Source organism: Monodon monoceros, unplaced genomic scaffold, assembly GCF_005190385.1.
Source record: "Monodon monoceros isolate NGI ecotype Baffin Bay Population unplaced genomic scaffold, NGI_Narwhal_1 Super_Scaffold_20, whole genome shotgun sequence".
NCBI lineage: Eukaryota > Metazoa > Chordata > Mammalia > Artiodactyla > Monodontidae > Monodon > Monodon monoceros.
In genome coordinates this window covers 34929704-34939574 of record NW_021703777.1, presented here as the reverse complement: position 1 = coordinate 34939574, position 9871 = coordinate 34929704, and positions in this window count along the sequence as shown.

Genomic DNA, 9871 nt, shown 5'->3' with positions numbered 1-9871 from the left:
ATACACTAGTAGGCGTGAGAGAGGTGATTCCTGCCTTCACAAAATGTAAAGTATAAGGGAGATAAAAGTTGATTAAACAAGTAATTATGAAAGAGCTCTGAGAAGGGAGAGAGGCACGAGCAACTTTGGGGTCACAGAGCAGCAGGATCTTTCTTGCCTGATGGAGGCTGTTAGAGAAGGTTCACATAGGAAGTCATGTTTATCTGAGACCTGAATGACAGCAAGTTACCCAGGAAGTTGGGGGGGGAGGGAGGGCAGAAGGGGATGATTCATCCAAGTCAGGGGACTTCATGCTACGATCTGGTGATGAGAGAGTATGGAATACACTGCCATACACTGAAAGAAGGATGGAAGCAATAGGGGTGAAGGTGAGAGAAGCTGTGCTTGTGCTTGGAGTTGTTTGGGAGACACTTTAGACAAGAGAGATTGCCCTGCCCTGTGGCCGGCAACTAGAGGCGAGCTGGATGGAAGAATGGCCGAGGGTCATGTGGCTCATTTTCCATCAGAGCACCCGTGACTCTCACTGGCTCACTCTTTCCTCTCCTACGTAATCCCATCAGTTCAAGGTATCATTTCTGTGGTGCTGTTGCTCAGCCCCTGTCAGCTGCCCTGCTGAGCCTGAGTCACTCATAGACATCCAGGGGTGGATGAGTTAAATGGCTAATGAAATAGCAGAGGTTGGTAGGCAGCCTGAACAAGATAAGGAGATAAAAACTAGCTCCTAGGAAGAGGTGAAACTAGACTAAAGATGGGACAGTAGTTGGGCTATCAGGGTTTCGCAAGTGTAAAATAAAATATAAGCAAAGTCAAGAAGTCAAAAGGTTAATTTCCTGAGGCCAGGAATCAGACAGAAGTAAGACACTGAAGTTTGGAAGAATCTTTCATAAAACAATTTGAGCAATGTGGTGGCTGAACCTAATTTCTTTACCCAACTAGGAAGACTTAATGACTCAGTGTGTTTGGTGACACTTCCTGCCACAAGTGGGTTCCCAAACAGCTAGAGTGTAGTGCATTCTGAATCTGTGAATTAATTACTTGACCAATCTAGTTATTGGATATTTATTGTATATCACTTTCCAGGTGTTTAAAACACTCAACAAGTCACTTCTTAATAGTATGTGTTTTTCCCAGACTTTAATTCTGCTAAATCCCAATTAAAACAAACTCTCCCATTCACAGTGAACACACTCATCGTGGACAAGACTATCTTGGGTTTCCACACTGGAGAGTGAGCTCTGAGCTCCTCTCTGGCAGGAGCTATGTGTTAATCAATTTTGTATTCCTCACTGACCACATTCCACCAAGTAACTACCAAGTACCTGGTTCTAAATAAAAGTTTGTTGGATGAACAGGTGAATTTAAAGCCCTACAGTACTCCATGGAAATAAAGCCATGTTTCTCTACCATCTTGCTCTCATCACTTCCTATTCATATAAACTTGTACTAATTATTTAACCTCTCTAAACCTTAGTCTTCTTATCTGTAAAATGTGGTAAGATGCTGGAGGATTAAAGCCAATAATTAGTACAGTGCTTAGTTCAAAGATTTTAGATATTGAGACTATTAGAAATGATACTCTTCTTTTAGAGGTAAATTGGTTATTTCCATGAAATCTTTAAAGTTTAAAAGGCACAAAGTTCTTGTGGACTTAAATTAACATGTTAGGACATGTCTCATTTTTCAACAAATATTTATTATCTTTTTTATGGGCTAGACTCTGGTGGTAGGGGCCTACCATTAAGTTGCTCACCTTCTCAAGGGAAAAGAGACAACACAAGTAAAGAAACATTACCTTGTGATGAGTGTGAAGATGGAAATGAGCCTGAAGACTTGACAGGTGGTAACAAGGGTGCCTGGGAGACCTAGGAAAGGAGATGGGAGAGAGGAGATGGGAGAGGGAGGGGGAGGGGAGAGGTGATGGGAGAGAGGAGATGAGGGAGGGATGTGCCATGCACACCTGGGCAATGTTTAGAGTTACCACTGTAGATTCCTGAGCAACTTAACTCACACCATAAATAAAGATCTTATTTATTTACAAGACTGGTTAATTTATAATATTTAAAAATTTGTAAGATGGTCAACATAAATATCATAGCTAAAGAGTGTATTTGTGACGTGGTAGACATAAACTGACAACATAGACAATAATAATGAAGACAGAAATAGGAACTACATTATATAAAATGAGAACATTAGCAAACGACTTGTTACATGCAAGCAACTTGGTAAATATGGTTGATGAGTGCAGAGGGAACTGAACTGGCTGTGTCACACCTAGGAAGGGATCCTGCAGGAGAATGTAAGAGCCCAGGAGTTTGCAGAGTGAGCAAAGCATTAAAAACACAGGCATAAGTCTGAGTGCCAAAGGTAGAAGGTAGATGGTGGCAGTAGTACTTCATCCACTCATGGCAAGCATACTGAGCCCCAGTGGCCGTGGCTCTCACTGTGCTGGGCTGTGGAGGCAAACACACAAGCAGGCCAGTCTCTGTCTCTCAGTGGGAGGGAATAGATATAGGACTCAATTTTAGGAGCTACAAACAGGGCAAAAGAGAGGTGATACTTGACACCATGAGCACGGATAAGTTCACCCAGACAGATCACGTGAAGAGAGAGCAGAACAATAGGCTGAGTGTGGGCTTGAGGAAGCCCAGGCAAGGCCAGAGGACGTTAAGTCTGGTTGGGTGGGTAGAACCCACAGAGTAGAAGTCGAGTGGGAGGGGAATGAGCAATGAGAAAGTTGAGGTGTTTGGATGATAACTAACGGGGAAAGGAAACTCAAATGAGAATTTCAGTTTTTTTTCCAGAGGAGAGAAGAGGGTTGACCAAAGGGAAGTGCAAGGAGAGCAAAGAGGTGCAGTTTCAGGAGAGAGGAAGCCTGCCTAGTGGGGACGTGGGGCAGGAGTTGGGTGGGGGATTAAGGCTGGCCTGGGGAGGGGGAAGGACGGCACAGCGTAAGGATGGGGTAGGTGTAACTACGTTGTTGCTTGGGGGATGACGGTGCAGGAATTTGAGAGAGAAAGTGTGGTAGTGAAAGAAGCAGGAGGGGGCACAGGAAGGAAGTGAGCTTTCCTAAGGCTCTCTAAGGAATTCTTTGAGGAAGAGGACCACGGCTTTGGCTTTGATCCCTGAGTGATGGACAGGACAGGATGGTGGATGGCATAATCAAGGTGAATGATGGAGAAGGTGGTTTTGGCAGCAAGATTAGAAACTGAGATTAACTGGTGATGAGAGGAATAATCTTCAGGGGAGGATGTTGCCATAGTCCAGGCAAGAAATAACCAGAGCCTGGACTAAGGCATTAACTGGGAAGATAAAGCAGGAGGAATAATTTTAGAAGATAGCAATATAAGAACAGCAATATATCTCAACTGTCCAATACAGCTGTCACCAGCCACTTGTGGCCAGTGAGCTCTGGAAATATGGCTAGTCTGAATTGTGCTGATGTGCTGTGATGTGAATTACACAACAGGTTTTCAAGACTTAGTATGAAAAAAGTATTTCATTAATATATTTCTATTGTTTACAAGTTGAAATGATAATAGTTGGAATATATTGGGTTAAAAATTTTACTATTAAAATTAATTTCCCCTCTTCCTTTTTACTTTATTTTTTTTTAACAACATGGCTACTAGAAAGGTCCAAATTACATATATGGCTCAAAATATATTTTTGTTGGGCAGTGCTGCTGGGAGGTCAGTAATACTGGGGTGGCCACTGGGGTACAGAGGAATTGGTACACGGCAGAGCTGTAGTGATAAACCATATTTAATTTGAGTTGGTAATTAGGTTTCAGGCTGTGATACCTATACATGGAGTTTTGTCCTGCTGATCCATTCAGGGGGTTCAGAGTGCCTTTGGCTGTTACCTGCCTGCTATGGTACATCCACCTTCTCGGCTGATAGAACTGGAATATGCAGTGGGTGGTTAATGGAAAAAAAATCAACTAAAGAAGAGAATCATAAAAAAAGAAGCACAGGGCTTCCCTGGTGGCGCAGTGGTTGAGAGTCCGCCTGCCAATGCAGGGGACATGGGTTCGTGGCCCGCTCCGGGAAGATCCCACATGCCGCGGAGTGGCTGGGCCCGTGATCCATGGCCGCTGAGCCTGCGCGTCCGGAGCCTGTGCTCCGCAACGGGAGAGGCCACAACAGTGAGGGGCCCGCATACCGCAAAAAAAAAAAAAAAAAGAAGCACAAAGCACACTTTAATTAGTTTATTTAAACTTAAAACATGTGTCCACTCATCCATCAGTTGGTTGTTGGTTGTTGGAACGAGGCCTTCTCCCCACAATGTATTTTCTACTGTTACAGCTTCTTTAAAGTGACAGGTTTTGAACAAATTTAAGAGCAGAATCTTTAAAGATTTTTATCTTTTCCTCAGGCCTTCACTGTTTTTTCATTCACACCTAATTCCATTTTTAAAATTCAAGTGTTTCCTGGACTTTCCTGGTGGTGCAGTGATTAAGAATCTGCCTGCTGATGCAGGGGATACGGGTTTGAGCCCTGGTCCAGGAAGATCCCATGAGCCGCAGAGCAACTAAGCCTGTGCGCCACAACTACTGAGCCTGCGCTCTAGAGCCTGCAAGCCACAACTACTGAGCCTGCGTGGCACAACTACTGAAGCCCACGTGCCTAGAGCCCATGCTCCACAACGAGAAGCTACCGCAATGAGAAGCCCACGCACCGCAACGAAGCGTAGGCCCCGCTCGACGCAACTAGAGAAAGCCCGAGCACAGCAACGAAGGCCCAATGCAGCAAAAAATAAATTTATTAAAAAAATTTAAAAATTCAAGTGTTTCCAAAGCACCCAACGTTTTTCTACTCTTGTATTTATCAGTTTACCCAGTTTTTTAACTTAATTACACAATGACAAGTAAAAGTGGCATGAACATTTTGGTGACACCTGCCTGACACTTGGTTTGCACACAACCCAGTGATGAAGGAAATGGGAAACGGGAGAAACGAGAGACCGGTGAGACGAGCTGCGGCCCCGGTCAGGTTGGGGACACAGACTCCCGACAGTGGGTGGCTTCATGGTGTGGACGGGAGAAGGTCAAGCAGAGTTTGGTCAGAGGATTTCTTCAGGGCTTCCCAGGAACGCCCGGCACTGGTGCTGGGAGTTCACGGGGGAGGGAGGATTCTGAAGCAGGATGTCTGGATGGGGCTGCAGTGCCAGTGAGATGTACCACGACTGGGGTCTGTCCCAGCAGGGAGTGAAGGGGCTCAGAAGGCTTTGTTTAGCCGGCACTCCTCTTGTGCGCGCCTGCCTTGCAGGCGTGGGAGGACGGGTATGACGTCGAGCTCAGCCCTGTGGACCAGGGCACACTGAGTCTCCGCTGGCCCAGAGCCCCTTCGAGGCTCTGTCTGGGCTGGGATCCAGCAAGCCGTACAGGAATGCGGGGACGACCACCTGCCGCCCTCATGACCTGCGCCCGCCTGCGGGGTGTCCATGCGGCCTCTGTGTCAGAAACAGAACAGTGTGGTCGTTGAGTTCTTTTACAGAAAATGAAGTGCGTTTGTATGTAGATAAATTCTTATTTATTCAGCACGTAAGCTGGGGAAAAAAACCAAAAAAAGGCCTTAGTTCGTTTTCCATCTTCTTTCCCCGGCCTTCCTTGGCTTGGCGGCTCTTTCCTCCATCTTCCAAGCCAGGAGCATAGCATCTTCTCTCTTTAACTCTGCTTCCCTCTGCTTCCATTATCACGAGTTCATGGGATGCTCATCGTGCCCCTCATTTTGGGGTGAAGTCACTGAGCAGCTTCCAGAAACAAGCAGACCTGGGATTAGCACGCTGTCTGTCAAACCTCAACACCAGTCTCCTGAACCAGTGTCCCTCCAATCCTACCGTGCATCAGAGTCACCCTGAGGGGATGGGGGTGGGGGGAACTTATTCAAGCGCAGACTTCCAAGCCCCACACCCAGCTGAAAATTGGATTTAACCGGTCTGGCATGTGGCCATGCTCACCAGGTGATTCTGATGCAGCAGGTTCATGAACCCTGAAGTTCAATGCAACATGGCCTCTCCGGGGGGCCATAGAGGAGGGCCAGACAGAAAGGGATACTGCTGAGTGAGGAATGGGGCCTGGAGAGGGAAGAAGAGAGATTTGCTGGAGCTGGTCATACCAGCTTGTGTGGAAGGAAAATCAAATGCAGGCGGGACTGCTAAGAGAGCTCTGAAACGAAGCCTCAAGGCCACTGAGGAAGTGATTCCGGATGAAATCTGACCTTTTGACCACTTATTCTCTTAACGCGGGCATGCAGAACATCAGCCCAATGTTCCAGAAACTCGAGATGCTTATTGGACCCTTACCCCAAATATCAGCTTGCACCAGGGTCAGTCATGATTCTTGCCAGACAACTTTAACAACCTTGTGGCTTTTGCCTTTATAAGCCCCTGACTCTTTCTCTTCCTTGGAACACTCGGTTTTATCTGAATCTGTGTCTCTAGTATTGCAATTCCTAAGACCCCCCAATAAACTCTTTTCTTATTTGCAGCCTTGTGTGTTTCTTGGTTGACACTTGCAAGAGCCAATTGTTAAAATTAAAGGAATCTTATGAGTCACTTGTTAAACACAGCCATTATTTATAAAAAATAAATTATATAAACTTGCAATTAAATAAATTATATGAAGAAAAAGGGAATAAACACTCAAAACCCACCACTTGTTCATTATGCTGCTATATTTTATTATCCTCTGTGCTCTCGAGGTTTTTTGTGTCTATTGTATCTGTACAGGAGAGATGCTGTATGTATTAGTTATCCTCAGCATATGGAGCTTGAAACAACACACATTTATTCTCTAACAGTTTCTGTAGGTTGGGAACCTTTTGCTGCCTAGCTAGTGGTTCTGGCTCAGGGTCTGTAAGGAGGCTAGAGTCAAGCTGTCAGTCAAGCAGCCCTCCCAGACTTGACTAGGGCTGAAGGATCTGCTGTTGATAGCCCTCAGTAACTCACAGCCGCTGGGCTGCAGACATAGGTCCCTCTCAGGCTTCCACAGAGGCCTTCCCAGTCCTTGCTGTGTGCATCTCCACAACATGGCAGACAACTTGCCCAGGACAAGTGATATGAGAAAGAGGGGGAGAGAGAGTTTTGTCATAACCTAATTTTAGTAGATATATCCCATCAGTTCTGCCATATTTTGTTCATTAGAAGCGAGTCACTAAGTCCTGCCTAAACTCAAGTAGAAGGGAATTAAGCTCCCCCTCTTGAAAGGAAGGAGTGTAAAGAATTTGTATAAAAGTGTGCTGTGTGCCTCTCCTCAACGCTGTGCTCAGTGATATCACATCGGCAATTTGGAATCAGCCACGGTGGGAATATTAGTACCACAGAAATCAGCAAACACTCTAAATCAGATTTTACCACGCATGGAGAGCTGAGTGTCAAACATTTACCAGCACACCACTAACAGGATATAAAGCTATGTGTTTACAGAACCTTTGTGGACTAGATGAGTTTTAGACATGGCTTTGGAAGGAGAGAATACAGGGTTTGGGATATAGGAAGAGACAGTTTCTGGGTTTGAAAATAGTGGAGGTGATGCAGGAAGTGAAGGTTTGGGGAGCTTAAATATGCTCATACAGATGTTCAGAAATAACACAAAAAACAGATCTCTTTCTTCCTTGCATGCGTGTGCATGCATGTGCATGATTTAAAGTGTGGGTGCACACTAGATTTAACTATGGGTACACAGGGTCAAACACATTAGACAGTTAGCATGCAAGATTTTCTATGAAGCAATTGGGATGGGTATATAACCTTTTACATAATTGCTTATGAAACCACAAAAGTAATTATGCTCCGGTGAAGCTGTCCTACACCTAAAATTGCCCAGAAATTTAAAGACAAAGTTTTAATTCCTTTGAACTGATTCCTTGGTGTATGTGGTGTGTCCCAGAGCTTTGGTGAGCAGGAACTTTTCTCAAAAAGAAAACTTCCAGGATCACAGCATTTGAGATTTTGAAAAGACTTCAGAAAACCCATAGAACAAACACTTTGTTGAAGTATGTTTGTCAATCAAACATCAAAATCAGAAATACCTGGTATTCTTGTTAAAACCTGGAACCTTGTTAACACCTGAAACCCATCGCAGACTTTCTGCATTGGTGGGCGCTTGGGAATCTGCATACTTTACAAATTCTCTAGATGATCTGGCTGCACATGAATGAATCCAAATCTTTCATTTTATAGATAAAGAAAACAAACTTCTAAGATTCACAAAAATCTCCCGCAAGTGAGGCCACAGAGCTGGTGGGATTCCACCCATTTTCAAAAAAAGTTTAAAAAGAAATCCATAAAACTGAGATTTGGGAGAAAATAGAAAACACCCTTTGTTCGAAGAGAAGCTTAAGGGCAACAAGACTTCACTGAATCATACGTTGTTTATGTGTGTCATTACCAGTATATGGCCCACCTTGCCTCAAATTAGTGTGGTTACCTTAAATTGCTAACATGAAAATCCTAACCTTCTACTTCTGAAGTTATTGGCTTTGGCTACACTGTTTTCTTTTTCTAGATTTCCAAGATTGCTCTTTTGGGCATGATTTTAGAAATCTAAGTATAACTCTGGTTTCAAACTTCTGGACCATGTAATCAAACTCAGACTGGTCATAGAGAAAAATATATGGTTCTTAGCTCTGCCTACATTGACAAGGATCATGGTGGGGTCCAAATTCAACTGAGTGGCATGTCTTTATAGTGGCAGCTTTTTCCAAAAAAAATCCAAAAAGGAAGATCCATGCTGCTGTGGAAACGTAGACAGTCAGAGGGTTTTGAAACCAACCTCTCCAGCAGCATTTTTTTTTGATCCAATAAAATCATTTAAATATCTGGATTCTTTTCCAGAAGAAAGTTTTTATTCAGTGCACTGCACTGTTAGACAGGTGGAGAAAGAGTAAGTTAAGAAAAAAATGGCTAACGTGAAAAATCACCCACATGATGTCCAGTTTTACTGTTTGGTTGAAATACCCAATGGATTATTTATTTATTTAGATTTGTGCTATTTTTTAATCCAAATGGCAACCTCTTCAGAATAACATCTGCTCCAGAGTTGTTCCGGGACTACAAATCCTGTGTAAAGGCTGGGTATTTAAAGCTGTAAATGATTTTATATTTTTGCAACAATTATGGGAATGGAGATCTTATCTTTCACCATCAGAGTTTTCTTTCTATAACAGGATTTGATCTTTTATTTTTTTCTTGGATGAAGACTCTCCAGCCCCATTCAAGCCTTTTAGATGACTGCACTCCTGGCCAACATCTTAGTTCCAACCAGGTAGGAGACCCTGAGCCTGAACCACCCAGATAAGCTGTTCTGGAAAGATTTAACCTTAATATCAAACTAAATCCCTTGTCCAGCACTCCCCAGCGGCACTCTGTTTTCCCACAGGAGTTAGAGAATGGGGTTGGCATAGGCACTGGCAGATGACATTATCTCACTTGTGCGTCCCCCCCCAAGAATCCAGGAATGTGCATAAATACAATTAAAGACAGTATCTACAAATTGATAGAATGCATTTTTAGTCTCTTAAACCTCTGAGTCACAGTGCATTGTGTTCTGTTTTCCAGCCAGACCTTGCAATCAATGAACATCCAACCCGTGGGTTTGTGTTTGGACTATCAGTACAGTTATTAAACACACATCACGGGGAGAAGGCAAGCGGCTGCCAATACTTCTTTTGTGCTTCTTTTTTTCTACAATATTCTCTAGTTTTTGGAGCATCAAGATAGAAACCTGGTCGGCTTGGGATTGATGGCACATTAAAAGGCTGCACTAACAATCCCAGAGTGTTTTTTCCATAGGCAAGTATCACGGGTCTCTCAATGACAGCAACATATCCAGACCCAACCTTAGCTGTCATCCCACCTGGGTCGTTCC